General features: G+C 38.5%; 1 protein-coding gene across 2 annotated transcripts in view; it reads left to right on the top strand.

Moving 5' to 3' along the window:
* The window catches only part of LOC120530345 (vesicle-associated membrane protein-associated protein A-like), a 67,367-nt gene that overhangs the window by 36,711 nt on the left and 13,447 nt on the right, over positions 1-17,209 (top strand). The window lies entirely within an intron of this gene.

Raw genomic sequence — 17,209 nt, 5'->3', positions numbered from 1 at the left:
TATGAAAATGATCTATATTGTTAATAAATAAGCTGGTGTTTGCGGATTGTTCCTGCCTCGCGCTGTATCAGGGCTCCAGATGGCGACTAAAATGGTCACCAAATGCGACTTGATTTTCTATTTTGCGACTAGTTTTTTCATTCCAGTCACCGGTGGCGACTCTCTCTCCCTCAATCTAAGAAAAGTTTTAAATTTAAAGCAGCAGAAGCGGCTTTTAATTATGTGCGAACTCTCTCAGCCCGCGTCTGCCTTTCCTATTACACTATCACATGATTAAAGCCAAACCGAAGCGAGGCATCATCTGACACGCCCACTCTGCTTCAAACGTCATCTCGCTAACTGCTGCGGATAGGGATCTGAAATAGAAGAGAATCGGGCCACGACTACTTCTCGAATTCCGTCCTAACTTTCCATATAACACGCAAAATGGCCAAACGAAAAATTTCTGACTTTTTCTAAATGCCCACTCGTCCAAATCCAGCCTTGTCTACTTCTGAATGAACCGAAGATAATTCAGTCAGTGGGTTATCTGAGGTACAGCCACCGGCGTCCGGAAATGTACAGTTATTAAAGGATGACAACTCCGTCCCGTTAGCAAAATCTTCTGCGCCCGCGGCTCCGACGCCTGGAAGACAGTTTAAAGCGGCTTGGTTACAGGAGTTCGCTTGGTTTATTGCAGCTTTTGTGCACAAGCCGGACAAGAAATTGCTGGTAAAACAGAATTAATTTGTGGTACGAGCCATTTTAGAAAGGAAACTGTGAAAAAGCATGGTGAGAGTAAGAAACACAAGAATGCCAGAGACTGTGTGATAGCTAGGTCTGCTCTTCGTGACACCCCCATAGGAAAGACAGTGCAACGTGCTTGTGAGAAAGTGACAGAAAATAAGATGAAAGAATTAAAAATAAAATTCAATGTAGCATATATGATTGCACTGGAAGAAATACCATACCGTTCACAAAGTTTAAATCTCAAATTCTGCTGATGAAGAATGGCATGGATGTGTCAAAAACATATGATAATGATACAGCATGTGCAGAGTGTGTAGGTTGCATTGTAGATGAATTAAAAAGTAATGTGCTGGAAGAAGCTTTAAAGGTAAACTACATCTCTGTTATAACTGATTGTGGAACAGATGTCCCAGGGAAAGACAATGTCATCACATACTGTAGGAATTTGTCTGATGGAACACCTAAGACTCATCTAGTAGGTTTGGCTGAGATTGATTATGGTCATGCAGAAGGGATTCAAAACACCATTAATTCACTGCTTCAGAATGCTGACCCAACCAACCCAAATTGGTGGGTACATAAAATGAGTGCTTTTGGAGCAGACGGTGCAAGCGTGCACATGGGTGCAACAGGGGGAATAGGGGCATTTTTCAGAAAAGAGAGAGGTGAACATGCTCTGTCTTTCCACTGTCTACCCCATCGGCTGGAACTGGCAATGCTAAACCCACAAAGGTCAGTGCCAATGATTGAAAACGGTTATGACCTTCTACAACTAGTGTAGAAAACGTATCATTTCAGTCCCAAAAGCAAGCGGGAGCTGAAGGCTGTAGGAGCAGAGTTAGGATGCACAGTACGAAACCCATCAGCAGTAAAAACTCTGCGTTGGTTGCCACACATTTATCGGGCACTCTCAGTTTTTCTCTATTCAAATTATGCAACAGGTCAGGGGCAGTACACTTCTGTGCATCATCATTTGGAGGACCTTGCAGTCATGTCCAAAAACATAGACATAAAGGGAAGAGCCAAACACATTGTTCAGCAAATGGAAAGCCTGTCTTTCGTTGCCTTTTGTCACTTTTTACATGACCTTATTTCAAAGGGCTCAAAGCTGAGCCTTATGCTTCAAAAAAATTCTCATATACTTCCTCAGGCAGTTACTGCAATTGTGGGCTGTGTGGTGACAAAGGATTGAAGGAAAATGCTTTGAGAGAAGGGAAGCTGCGGGAATTCTTACAGCACATAGGTTCTCAGCCTGAAGGTTTAGTGCAACAGGAAGGGCCATCAACAAGCAGGAGTGAGAGGGCTGCAAGTAGCCACACAGTCATAACCTTCCAAAATGTTTAAATTGAAAGGCCCCAGGTTGACATTACTGTTAAAGAATTGGAGATCAGGTTTGCAAACATGATGTCAAGTGTTACACTGCACGGACTTTCAGAGGGATCAGCAATCATCAAGTCATTTTCAGTGTTTTGTCATGATGCATGGCCAGAGGACATTGATAGCTATGGCAAGTGTGAGATAGACACACTTGTTAAATGGTACAGGGAGCGCTTATCAAACAATGGATGTGATGTCACAGCTATGCAGAAGGAATGGCTAACGTTGAAAATATTAGTGAAGGGTCAGTTTATGAATAAGACTTATGGTGACCTATGGACAGTGATGCTGAGCAAGGAGCCGTTCTGTACAGATTTTAAAAATTTGCTTCACTTAGTCGAAATAATGCTGGTGCTTCTGATATCTGCAGCTCAGTGTGAGCGAGGATTTTCAGCACAAAACAGAATAAAATCAAAAGCACGCAACTCCCTAAGTGTAGAAACACTGGAAGACTTGGTAAGGATCAGTACAGAGGGCCCTACACTTGAACGTTTTGACCCAGAGCCCAGTGTAAAGTGCTGGTTGTCAGCCAGCAAAAAAAAAAGCGCAGACCAAAGTATACTGGCTGGCCTAATGATGCTGACATTGTAATGGTTAGTGATAGTGAACTTGAAGAGTAATTAATTTTGTTATATTTGTACACTCATTGCGAAATGATTATTTGAGAAATTATTGTTTATAATGTTTGTTATTGTGTTAATTCTTGTGGTGTTATGTGTAAGACATTTGCAGTGTTTGTATTTGTAGTGTTCCTTACACATGTTGTGTATAAGACTCTGGACTTGAAGTATTGCTTATTAGCAAACATTTGCACTGTTCACATTTATGCGTCATTTATTATTCTGTTATTATTATCATCTATAAGACATTGCAGATGACACTAGTAGGCAGGTCAGTTAGCTCAGATAGGAGAAAGGAAAGGCAGTGTGAGGTAGACCGAAGAAACAAATGAACAATACAAGTAAATATTATTTGTTTATTTCACATTTGGCATGCGGTAGAGATTATGGCTCCCAAAAAAAGCATTTGGCTCCTAAATATTTTGGGTTTAGGAGCCAATGGCTCCCAAATTTTTTGTTTGTGTCTGGAGCCCTGTGTATTCTTGCTGGGACTGGCACAACACTGGATGGATAGAATAATTTAACATGTACTACGAAGATATTTCAGTGTTCCTTAAAAGTTTTGAAGAATCGGCGTTCTAAGCTTACAGATGGCTTAACGTCTATTACAGAGCTGATTGTGTGGCGTTTAGGTATTTAGAGATAGAAAAGTAAGGTTAGGAATTGGGAGTTAGTACATTTGAAAGAGACAGTACTGCTACAATAAATTATTTCATCGAAGGTAGCAAATGGCGCAGTAGGCATCTTGCGTGAGACATGAACAATCACTGCACCACTATGTTCCCATATTTAATAACATGCTTTAACTCCTATCATCATGAAAATATCATCAAGTGTACATCTCAGTGTTTTAATTATTCAGTTAGCTGTAATATTATGAATGTAGTGGATTCTGTGTCCTGACAGAGGAAGAGAAAACCCAGAAGCACATAGTGATTCACACACACAGAGCACGTAGAAAATCAAATCCAAAACAAAGCATTTAATGTGTTACTTTAGTTACGATGAGATTTGAGGAACTAGTAAATTAAACGATTTTAAGATGAAGTTTATGATGTTCTACTTTAATGACAAAATAAACTATGCGATAATAGTGGAAATCTCAATATTAAAGTAGACATTTCGTGCTTTTTTTTCCCCCCACTATGTGCCTGTTTCCCCCAAATAGATAGAGTGAAGCCGCGAAAATCGAAGCGCGATATAGCGAGGGATTACTGTATTCCTTTTTGAAATTCCACCAGAGGGGTTCTGCTATTGTTTGCATGGGGGAATAACAGCCCCAGAAATTAGCCACTCACTGTCTTTCCGAGCAGGTCTCCCATCCTGGCAAGGAACGAGCATCCATCTGTGGTGGAATGCCAGTCCATCTCTGTCCCTCCATTATGGTCTCTTCCCTGGCAAGGACCCAACTTCCATCCTGGTCGGGACGCCAAACATCCAGCGCAATTCTCACAATGTATCAAATCTATAAAACTACAGTCCTCTGTACAGATGGAATTGAAATAGCTTTTTGGCATTTACCTTCTGTTTTCTGTTACTTTTTGTCCCTTCATCCTTTTGTGGTGTTAGGAAAACAAGTAAAATATAATCCTGCTCTGTATACCTGAGCCCATGTAGACGCATGCTGGGTAGACTTATTTTAATGAAGATTCAAGTAGCCTTCTGTAACTGCTCAGGCACGTAGCCCAACAACACACCTGTCATATCTGTAAAGCTTCTTTCTGTTAGTTTAATATACGTGTTTAACTTTGATCAAACACTAATATCTAATAACAAGTAGTTGAAAGCGGCCATGTAATTAAACAGTAAACCAACAACAACAAAAATAAATTTGCTTAATCCAGTTCAGGGTTTTAAAGAGCTGAAGCCTACCCCAGCAGTTTCAGAAAATAGTTATAAACCTGCCCTGGTCAATTTCAGGCTTAAATATTTACTTAAATATTGCCCTATTGTCATAGATGGAAAAATATTTCTTAATGTTATCCTGAAGCTATTGCAGTTCATAAAGGTAATTTAATTTCCCATTTTATATTTTACTGTATATTGGACAATATTGTTCCATTTAAATACAAGTTAAAGAAATAACCATTGTTAACATCACAATGTATAAGTACAGTCTTTCATCTCATTTTGAATTTGGAGCAAGGGATCTGTGAACCAAGTTCAGTTTGGAGTGTTTATTACAGTTATCTTCCTACATCGCATGACAAATGTAAAAATGAGCTCAGTCTGTGTTTTTCTTGCTTGCTTCTATCTCGCGTTAATACATAAAGATTCTAGCTTAGTTACCCTGCCATCATTTATGAAGTATGAAACTATGTTAAAGATCTTTAATGCAATGTAAAAGTTTGTCCTTTAAAAATAGTTGGATTTGACAACAAAGACACCCATGCAGAACATGTGAAAAACAGATTTTCTGCGATATCGGACGTCTGGCAATATTTTGTTGAGAACTGTGTTTTGAGTTACAACGCAGGGTAAAGACTTTCTGAGTCTGTGGTCTTAAAGCTGATGGAGTCGTTTCTTGACAAAGTTGGAACCGTAATAACAGACAGCTTCTTCATAGTTATTTTGCTGGCTAATAGACTTCTACACCACGACACAACTCTGCTTGGTACCATAAGTAAAATGGGACTTTCACCTGTAGCTATGCCATTTGAACATTTATTTTGTTTTGTTCTTGCCTGTACTGCATTTTTAGTATCATGCTCCAAGATTGAAAATTGACATTAGAGCTTGGGTTTTTAACTCATTGACAGCAATATGTAAATTGCATAATGTTTTTTTCTTTGCTTATATTCTTGAATAAAAGCACACGTGTTTATTTAATATTTGGAGTAAAGTCTTCTCGCATTACACACTTCATGTCATTATTAGTATAACATGGATAAATGTTTTCTGTTTTAGCTATGTGTTCAGCAGTTCCTGTCATCCTACACTTGCACAGATAGTTGTAGACACAGAACACACATGAAATGTATTCATTGCAAATAATTATTATTTACCCTATACAACTACAGGCAACTTGCTCTCAGATAACGAAACTTGAGCTCTGAGAATTTTGTGCCAGACTTGGCTCCGGCTGTGGGGGAATGGGATAGTAGGCTGCTTGTGCTGATCGAGACATTTCCTAAACAAAAGATGCTGATGGAGAGGTGCGAAGGAATTTAAGGTGGGCTGGGATTACGAGTTTTTTCGTACGCTTCATGGATTCTAATTTTAAGAAATGGGTTTCCACTGAAGTAGAGAGTTCTTTCTTTACCAAAGTGTTTCCTCCTGTATGTAGTCCTGCACAAACATCTACGACTTTGTGCAAATAACAAAATATGTAACAACTGACAAAACAGAAGTGACAACTTTTTTACACAGAGAAATGGCACAGGTGATGCAGGCATCATCCATACCATGACCTGTAACACACAAAATAAAACGTTTTAAAATCATTTTCATTTCCGTGTAAAGAGGCAGATTGGTCAAAGGCAAATTAACATCCATCTGTGTTTAGTAGGGGTGTATAAGATTTAACTACGTGTGTAACCTGTGTTGTTAAATGTGTAACTTGCAAATGGTTTTAGTTAAATCGTTTTGGTAAAATCACCAGCAAATGAGTGAAACAGATATACATTAACACATCTGAAGTTAAAATGTAACCCTATCTCTTAACACTAGAATTACCAGAGTCTACGAAAAAACTCGTAGATCCGTACCACCTTAAATCGCTTCTTAAAACCGTTCACAGCTCTCCGTTAGCGTCTTTTGTCACCTAAATGTGCTGATAAACTCAATCTGCAAGCAGCTGGCTATTCCATCCCCCCACCGACTTAGAACGTGCTTAGAAACTTCTCCCAGCTCATGCCTTGATTGTTTTTCTGGGATTGAAGATGAGTTTTAGAGTGGAAATAATAAATCGTTTGGAACATACGCATTTCATGTGTGTTCCGTTTCTACAGTAATCTGTGTAAACGCATCTTTAAAACAGAAACGTTTTGCATATTCTAGTGGTAAATGACAAAATGTAGGCATAAACTATATAATGTATGAAGCCTGAAGTCCAAATATCCAAAAAACACTTTAACAAAAGGTACGAATATAACAGAACAAATACGCTTTTATTCTAAAGTGTAACTGCAGAAAAAAAAGCCGCCTTAGCAGGCCATACTGACGCATATTCACTACAACTGGCGCAGTGGCGTAAAGGTATCAGCTGCTGACTAATAATCAAAAGATCACAAGTTCAATCCCTCACGACTCCGTTTTGAGAAGTAAACTGATCTTATTCTTACTATTTTAGAATAAAAACATACATTTGATTTCAGTCTGTAACAGCTGGTGTAATTTATGATACTTGTAAAGGTTAGCTTTGGTGAGTTGTTGGTTTTTTTTTGGTTTTTTTTTTTTTTTTTTTCTTTTTTCATTTTTTTTTTTTTTTTTTTTAAATTTTATTGCAATCATTCCATACAAATCAATCAATTTTTACAAAAAGTAAAATTAAGAACAAGTTGACCCCCACCCCTGAGAGAGAGAGCAAGGCAAACGGCGTAAAATTTAAGGCTTGTAAACACACCTAAATTAATAAGTTTGATAAGCCAATAGAAATTAATGCAGAAGGCAAAGAAATACAGAAATAATTGCTTCCTCTGTGCTTTAAGAGGTTATTTTAAAATATTACCGATTAGATCCTGCCATGTTTTGAAAAAAGTCTGTACAGATCCTCTGAGTATTTGATTTTTTCCAATTTCAAATAGTATAAAACATCGGTTTCCCACTGACTTAAAAGAGGAGAGTTTGGGTTCTTCCAGTTTAGCAGAATAAGTCTGCGTGCCAAAAGTATAGTGAATGCAATCACAGTTTGTTTGTCTAGCTCCACTTTAAACCCATCTGGAAGAACCCCAAACACAGCTGTTAATGGGTTAGTAGGAATTGTGAGATCAAGGCTGTCTGAAAGGTAATTAAAAATTTTGGTCCAGAATGATGTTAATTTGGTGCAGGCCCAGAACATGTGACCCAGTGAGGCTGGGACTTGATTGCAGCGTTCGCAGGTTGGATCTTGCCCTGGAAACATTTTGGAGAGTTTTAGATGAGACAGATGTGCTCAATATATAATTTTGAGTTGAATAATTGTATGCTTTGCGCATATGGAGCTCGAGTGAATTCTCTGCATTGCTACTTTCCACTCCTTTTCTGATACATTAGTTGAGCGATCATTTTCCCAGTGTCCTATTAGATCTTTGAAAGGGAGGGACTGTAAAATAATTTTATATATTGCAGAGATGGTGTCCGAGTCCTTGAGATTGTATTTTTTGAGCATGTTCCAGCCAAATAAATACCATTCCAGCTATAGCGCGTCTATATGTGTTCCAAATAAATAACATTTGACCTATAGAGCGCCATTATGTGAAAAATTGTATTCCATAAATACGCGCTACAGCTCGAATGTTATTTATTTGTAGACGCGCTATAGCTCAAATATTATTTATTTGGCACGAACATGCCCAAAAATACACGTGTAATGCCACAAAAAGTGCATGCAGACACTTAATTTCACTAGCATTAGGTAAGAGAATGTATCGTTATACCCTGCAGAGCTGTAGCGCGTCTTTATGTGAAAACAGCAGAGTCAGAATGGTTTTATAGGAAAGGATCCTGAACGTGACTGAGAGAATGAAAAAGTGAATAAAAATACACCAAAGCAAACCTTTACAAGTATCATAAATTACACCGGCTGTTACAGACTGAAATCAAATGTATGTTTTTATTCTAAAATAGTAAGAATAAGATCAGTTTACTTCTCAAAACGGAGTCATGAGGGATCGAACTCATGATCTTTTGATTACCAGTCAGCAGCTGATACATTTACGCCACCGCACCAGTTGTAGTGAATATGTGTCAGTATGGCCTGCTAAAGCGCCTTTTTTTTTTTTTCCTGTAGTTACACTTTAGAATAAAAACGCATTTGTTCTGTTATATTTGTACCTTTTGTGAAAGTATTTCTTTGATATTTGGACTTCAGGCTTCATACATTATAGAGTTTATGCCTACATTTTGTCATTTACTACTAGAATATGCAAAACGTTTCTGTTTTAAAAATGTGTTTACATAGATTACTGTAGAAACGGAACTCACATGAAATGCGTATGTTCCAAGCAACGATCTATTATTTCCACTCTAAAACTCCACTTCACTAAGAGAAATTCAGTCATGGCACGAGTGTGGGGATAGAATAGCCAGCTGCTTGCAGCTTGAGTTTATCAGCACATTTAGATGACAAAAGATGCTGGTGGAGAGCTGTGAACGATTTTAAGAAGCGATTTTAAGGTGGGACAGATCTATGAGTTTTTTTGTTGGCTCTGGTAATTCTAGTGTTAAGTGGAGTGGTGACTCTGGTGGTAAAAATTTGCTGGCGGTCACTGGTTCGAATCCTGCAACCGCCGGAACACTTCTTTGGGTACTTCAGCAAGACCCTTAACCACAATTGCTTCATCCTGGGTATGACATTAACCTGCATCTTGCCCTGCAAGCAGTCCTCCAACTTGCAGGGAAAACTTGAGGGTTGGTGGCAGAATTGGCACTTCAGCCACTGTAAAAAACCTTCACCCAGCTCTGCAAGGAGATGCGTGGTGCTGAGGCATCGCACGTTGCACGTCATGCTTGACGGGTGCGGCCACGTGCTGTACACAGCGCACGCTCCCTTTACCTTTTCTGCCTTTTCTCAGCTAGGGCTCATATTCGGTGTCACAATCCTCAGTCTAACACACACATGCACACACTCAAATAGGGCTGATAGTTTACCTAACAAAGTTTCAGTTTCATAAGTGGTAGCTGTATAAACCTAAACATTTTAAATAGATTATCTTTTTGTCAATAGGCATATTTAGTTCTGTAAGTGGGTGAAAAAAAGATGCAAATGTCGATAAAAGTCACTGTTATGTTGTAGGTAGACCCTATTTGCTTGGAGGACTGTTAGACTCGTTGACTTGACATTGAGTCCCTGCATGTGTGTGAGTAGCATAGAGTAAACGTTTGTAATGGCATCGACATTGGGTGAGAGAATGAAGTGAATGTGCAAAGGAAAATACTCTGTGGATGACATTTTGCGTATATTTTATTATTTTGAATTGGACTTGTAGGACTACAATTTGGTGCAAGTGATCTGGAGATCGAAATCTAAAACGAAAGTGAGGTAATGGTATCAACTGATCAATCCCCAGCCGACGCATCTCTGACATGCAGCAAAAACACACTGCATGCAGCAACAAACATTTTATGTTGATTTATGTGAGAAACTATTGCCTTTGAGTACTTTTTAGAAACCTGAGTTTTCTGGAAAAATATTCAGCCCCGGGAGGAAAAGGGACAAAAAATCGGCCCTAAAAGAGTACATTATGCATGGCATATTTTCTTGTTTCAAATTAACTGGTTAAATATATTGCACTTACTAATGGCTAGATGAAGTCTGTGACCAAAACACTGTATGCTCAGTCACTTGTTCAGTTGCACTGCCTTGATGTCATTTGTTCCCTTGTTAGTAGTTATAGGAACCAGTCCTGTCAGTTTGAGCTTCCAGCTTGTGAGGGCATCCTGTAAGGCTTCAGCTATATGCTCCCCATTGTGGTCTTGGAGAAAGTAGTTGGTTTGGAAACAGGCACTGTTTAGTTCCCAGTTTTCCAATGAAATCCCTCGTCGCACTCATGTATGGCTTGCTGGTCCTGCTGGACCACATATTGGTGGTGAGTGTGAAGTGAGACACCTTGGCGAGCTGGGCGGTGAAACTCTGTCTATCTTAAGTATGCATTTTGGCAGTACTACTTTACTTCTTACTTTAGCTGGTATCTTCAGTCAAGGGTGTGTGACTTTAGCGATATGATAAGCCACTGATTTAGTATTGTCTCCCCCTTGCTTCACTTTTTCTCTCATATGGAACAGCATGGGTATGAGTTTTGTAACAGGATTTGTTTCGCGGCAGGAGGCTGGGAAGGCTTCACGGTCTGGGCTTCAGCACGCATTTTCACATACTCTTTGTACTGCAATTTATGGCTCTGTTGTAAATGGTGGAAAAGATTAGTAGTACTTGAAGCTTTTGTCAGGACTTGTTTTCGGCATTCTCTACAGAATAGGTTATTCTGCTGCTCATCTAACACTTTGAACCCAAACCATCTCCAAATAATTGAGCCATTGTTTTCATTTTTACCAACCAGCTCTTCTTCGATAGCTTCCTTCGTGTCTTTATCCATCTCCATCCTGTTGCTGCCTGCAGGACTTACCTTGAAGTGGTGGTGGGGTGGTGGTGGTGGGGTGAGTTGTGTTCAGAGTGAGAAAGAGGTGGAGCAGGGTGAAGTGCGAGAGACAAACTGGGAGCAAAGAAAGGCGAACTGGCGACTGTATAAGTGTAATTTTAATGCAACAGACTATATCGATATAAATGATTATTGCCTCATCCTATATCTTGTATGAAAATGTCTGTTTTTTAAAAACTCAATATATCACCTAGCATTATTCAAGAGAGTGATGGCTTAGGAAGCTGCTGGGGGGAAACATTGTACTGCCTAGCTTACATACTTCTCCTACCAGTAGACTTTACATTTATGTTTAAAATATTGCATGTTGTTATTTTAGGTTTTCCAAAGCCATAATTAAAGCTGAGAATGAATTTTTAAATAAATCTGTAAATAGTGAAGTGTCTGTTTTGTTAAAATTTGTATTAAGCTGCTCAAGAGTTATAAGTATTTTTTTATGTTGAAATGGACAAAGAATATAATTTAGAAAAACTTTTTGAAACTTAATTTCATAAAGCATGCTATTAATCAAAAATTGCAGTTTTTTTTTTTTTGTTTTTTTTTTTACCACTACTTCATTCGTACCAGTCGTCATCATTCCTGCATTTAACCAAAATGACTTCAAATATTCATGTGATTTCTAATTTATTTATTTTTATAAACTGTTTTTTGCTTTTGTGCTAGTAACCTTGCGGTTTTCATGACTGTATACAGTAGAGAATAAAATGTAAGGCGCAATGCATGCAAGTTTTAGGAGTGCCTAGTATCCTGCTAGATTCTTCACTGGTCTTGTTCACCCTGCCTTTGCATAGAGCTCTTGGTGCATTTATTGCATATTTTCAGTGTTTTTGCTTAAATTATAAACTTTTGTGTTGCAATTATGCACCCAAAGTGTAGTGCAAGTTCTTCTGACGCCAAGCCCAAGTGTGCAAAGTCAGTGATGCAGCTTAATGAGAAAATAAAAGTATTATATAAACTTAATAACTGAATTGCAAAGGTTGAATAAGGTGCTGGAAACATTCCTCTGGGATTTTGGTCCATATTTACATGATAGCATCATGCAATTGCTGCAGATTTGTTGGCTGCACATCCATGATGTGACTCTCCCATTCCTCCACATCCCAAAGGTGCTTTATTGGATTGAGATCTGGTGACTGTGGAGGCCATTTGAGTACAGTGAACTCATTGTCGTGTTCAAGAAACCAGTTAAAAGATAACTTGAGTTTTGTGACATGGTATCCTACTGGAAGTAACCATAAGAAGATTGGTAAACTGCGGTCATAAAGGGATGGACATGGTCAGCAACAATATTCAGGTAGGCTGTGGCATTTAAGCAGTGCTTAATTGGTACAAATGGGCCCAAAGTGTGGCAAGAAAATATCCCCCACATCATTACACCACCAGCCGGAATCGTTGATACAAGGCACGATCAATTCATTCTTTCATTTTGCTGATGTCAAATTCTGACCCTACCATCCGAATCTCGTAGCAGAAACTGAGACTCTGTAGACCAGGCAACATTTTTCCAATCTTCTATTGTCCCATTTTGATGAACCCATGCAAACTGTAGCCTCAATGAGTGGCAACCAGATATGGTCTTCTGCTGCTGTATCCCATCTGCTTTAAGGTTTGACGTGTTATGCTTTCAGAGATGCTCTTCTGCATCCGTTGGTTGTAACGAGTGGTGATTTAAGTTCCTGTTGCCTTTCTATCTGCTCGAACCCATCTGGCTATTCTCCTCTGACCTCTGGGCGTTTTTGCCCAAAGAACTGCCACTCACTGGATATTTTTCTGTTCTCTTTAACCCCTGGGGTTCGTTGTAATTGAAAATCCCAGTAGATCAGCACTTTCTGAAATACAAAGACCAGTTTGTCTATCTCCAACAAACATGCCATGTTCAAAGTCACTTAAATCACTTTTTTCCTTCCCATTCTGATGCTCGGATTGAACTTCAGTAGGTCGTCTTGACAACTTTTAATGCCTAAAATGCTTTGAGTTGCTGCCATGCGATTAGCTGATTAGCTATTTCCATTAACAAGTAGTTGAACCGGTGTACCAATAAAGTGGCCCGATGAGAAAGATTTATGTGTGTATATAATACTAGCCAACCCGCGGCGTACCATACGCCGCATTATCAGGCTGGTTTTTTTAATGATTTTTAAGCACAGGGAGAAAATTATCATTTGAAAAATCGGTAATGTAATAAATCAGCAAGAAAATGCGTGCGCCATAGGTGTCTTACTTGTTGGCGGCTTAGTGAATCCACACCCCTTCTGGCGTGCTTTCCATGGGTGTCTTGCCTTAGTGAATTATATAGATATTTATACACCTTGTATATCAAATGTGTGGATAAATCAAAAAGTTAAGGCAATTTGAAAAGTATGCAGTAACTAGCATTTTTTACATTAATTATACTAATTGTCTTGATTCTGCCCTTTAAGAAACATGTTATATAAAGATAATAGAATTTGATAATGCTTTAGGGCATTTCTTGGAATATAATGTGACAGATTTCTAAATTTGAAATATGAATGTGTGTGTGACACTGCTTCATGTTATATTGGCAAAGCATCACTGATGCAATTTAAGATGTGTGTTCTTTACTAATCGAAAAAATGTGCTATGCTAGAAATGTTGAGCTCTTCTACAATAGTACTCGCCAATACAAATTTTTAAAATCGGCCATTCCCGTTGCACTTGAACTAAACTAACCATATCCTTAAACAGCACTAAAAAAGCTCTCAATACATCTACTTTATACATTTAGAAAACCCAAGGCAGAATAATTAAGTTAGACATACATTTGTTGGGCTGCATTTCTTACTTTTACATATTTTTTTTTTGCTTATTAGATTGTTTGATGTAATAACTTTTTGTGACATTCTCAACCTTGCGATGCCTAATAGTGCATTTTCGCTTTAAAAATATAGCATGGCATTGTGATTTGAAGAACGTCTTGTCTGTATACCCTGTTACTTTTATTCATATGTGAATATTTATTTCTAAGAAGTAATTAAGAAAATTGTAAAGATGGCTAATTAGTAATAATTTTCATTGAATTCATTTGATTCAATGTGCGATCTGCCATTTGTATATTTTGTTTGATTGTTCAAATAGATATGCTACAGAAGTTTTTAAGCAGTCTGCTCCAAAGATTTATGCATATGTATAGCCATTGGCTATAAATGCAATACCACACATTCCCACCACATTTCAAATTATAGTGCTTTTTTCAATCTCAGTTCTCAGTAGTCTTTTTTGGCATTAGGTTATATTTGATTCAAATATATTGTTGTTGAACAGGTACAATGAAATGCAGTTTAGCATCTAAACAGAAAGTGCAAATAGTAGAGTAATATATTAGTATTTGAATAGTAGTATATACAAGGAGGAGTATATAGATATGAATACTGATCAGTAAGTACAGATACATGATTTGAATAAATATAGATATATGAAATATTTTTATGTACAGAATACATTTGTAAACAGGTGAAAATATAGAGTACAATAAGAAGTTATTGACATTTAGAAAGGTAAGCCATTTAATGGCAAGGGTTGAGAGTCACAATGGTGATAGTGTTATGAAAGAAACTGTTTTTGAGCCTGCTGGTGTGGTACTAAAGGGTCCTATACTGGCTAACAATAGCCCATGTTTGAAGTGTGAGGCATCCTTGATGATGCTACATTCACATTACAGATGCTGTTTCTGCTGCAGGTCGGTCATTGATAGTCGGCATCGGGATGCTGATGATGTGCTGGGCAGTTTTCACCACTTGTTGCACGGTCTTCCTGTCCGCTACAGAGCAGTTGTTCTACCACACCGTAATGCACCATAGTCCAATATGCTCTCAGCAGTGCAGCAGTAAAAGTTCAACAGAATCTAATGAGACAGGCAGGCTTTCTTTAGCCTGCACAGATGTAAAGTCGCTGTTGTGCTTTTTTAACCAGACCGGAAGTGTTTATTGTCCAGGAAAGGTCCACAGAGATGTGGATGCCCAGGAATTTGAAGCTGGAAGCACACTCCACCTCAGCCTCATTTATGTGGATGGGAGCACGTCTACTGCCTTTAGTTTTCCAGTAATCCACAATGAGCACTTTGGTGGTCTTGGTGTTGAGGGCAAGGGTATTGTCAGCACACCATATTGCTAGGTGCTGAACCTCCACTTTGTAGGCCAACTCATCATTGTCAGTGATCAGTCCTATTACCGTGGTGTCATCTGTGAAGTTTGATGGAATTGGAGCCATATAAAGGGATGCAGTCATGGGTGTAGAGGAGTGGGCCGAGTATACAGCCCTGCAGAATGCCAGTATTCAGGATCAGGGTAGAGGATGTCTGGTTGTTTAACTTGACAGACCTGGGGTCTGTTGGTTAGAAAGTCCAATGTCCAATTACAAAGAGAGTAGCTGATGCTGAGGTTTCTGAGTTTATTTACCAGATGGGAGGGATTGTTGGTGTTAAATATGGAGTTAAAATGAACAACAGTAACATCCTGACATAGGAGGAGTTGTTATTTAGGTCTGTCAGGGTAGAGTGAAGAACCAAGGATATGGCATCCACTGTTGACCTTTTTGGTATGATAGGCAAATTGGTAGGGATTTTAGCGTGGAAAGTAGAGTAGATTTGAGGTGGGTCAGAACCAGTCTCTTAAAGCACTTGGCGATGATAGGGGTCAGTGCAACAGGTCAGTGGTCCTTTAGACTACCTGGAGAGGATACTTAGGCACTGGTATAATTGTTATGGACTTAAGACATGTAGGAACGACAGCCTGGGCCAATAACAGACTGAAGATGTTACTGAAGACCTTAGACAGTTGCATTCTTGTATGGTGAGGTTTTTTTAATCTGTAGAAAGAAATGAGGTGGCCTATTAACATATTTTGAAAACTATTAAAAAATACAGGAAGAGTAGAACAGCATTTCAAACAAGTGCAAGAATCATTTTTGACAAAGCATGTAAAACATTTGCATTTAATAAGGAATGAATGCCATTTTTGTAAATTATAGCAGTGATGTGTGACCAGAAGCTCATTACATTATGTCAGTTCTCATAGAATTTTGTCAGTACCTGCATGTCTTTTGGGGGATGTAGTATATAATTTTTCCAAATTAAGGTTTCTAACATTTTGTATTTGTAATATTCTTTTTGTTTTTTACTGTTGATTTGTAAACCATGGACTGGTAAGTTAAGGGATAAAATTTTTTACTGAATGCTTCTGTGGTGCACTTCTTTTCCACTTAAATCCAAAGATAAGTTTAAGGGGTAAGAAAATGTGAAGGACAAGTAAACTGTAGAACTGTTGAACCAGTGGTGAAGTAATACTGAATGTTAGTAGCTGAAGTATTTTGCTTGCTTTCATATACATGATCCCATATTCAAGAATGTAATAATATGCTTATTAATGGAACAGATGTTTAGTTTGTTTAGTATGGTCCTGGATAGTATTTTCAGCTATTTGTAAGGTTTATTTACATGGGACGAACATACAGTTAGGCCCATAAATATTTGAGAGACAACTTTTTTTAATTTTGGTTCTGTACAATGAATTTTAAATGAAACCACTCAGATGCAGTTGAAGTGCAGACTTTCATCTTTAATTCAGTGAGGTGAACAAAATGATTGCATAAAACTTTGAGGCAACTAAAGCATTTTTTTTAACACAATCCCTTCAATTCAGGGGCTCAAAAGTAATTGGACAATTGACTCAAAGGCTATTTCATGGGCAGGTGTGGGCAAGTCCGTCGTTATGTCATTATCAATTAAGCAGATAAAAAGCCTGGAGTGGATTTGAGGTGTGGTGCTTGCATGTGAAAGATTTTGCTGTTAACAGACAACATGCGGTCAAAGGAGCTCTCCATCCAGGTGAAAGAAGCCATCCTTAAGCTTTGAAAACAGAAAAAACCCAACCGAGAAATTGCTACAATATTACGAGTGGCAAAATCTACAGTTTGGTACATCCTGAGAAAGAAAACACGCACTGGTGAACTCTGCAACGCAAAAAGACCTGGACGTCCATGGAAGACAACAGTGGTGGATGATCGCAGAATCATTTCCACGGTGAAGAGAAACCCCTTCACAACAGCCAACCAAGTGAACAACACTCTCCAGGGTAGGCGTATCGATATCCAAGTCTACCATAAAGAGAAGACTGCATGAAAGTAAATACAGAGGGTGCACTGCAAGGTGCAAGCCACTTATAAGCCTCAAGA

Source organism: Polypterus senegalus, chromosome 5 (assembly GCF_016835505.1).
Source record: "Polypterus senegalus isolate Bchr_013 chromosome 5, ASM1683550v1, whole genome shotgun sequence".
Classification (NCBI taxonomy): Eukaryota; Metazoa; Chordata; class Cladistia; order Polypteriformes; family Polypteridae; genus Polypterus; species Polypterus senegalus.
The sequence above is the reverse complement of the archived record's forward strand: the minus strand, read 5'-3'. Positions and strand labels throughout refer to the sequence as shown.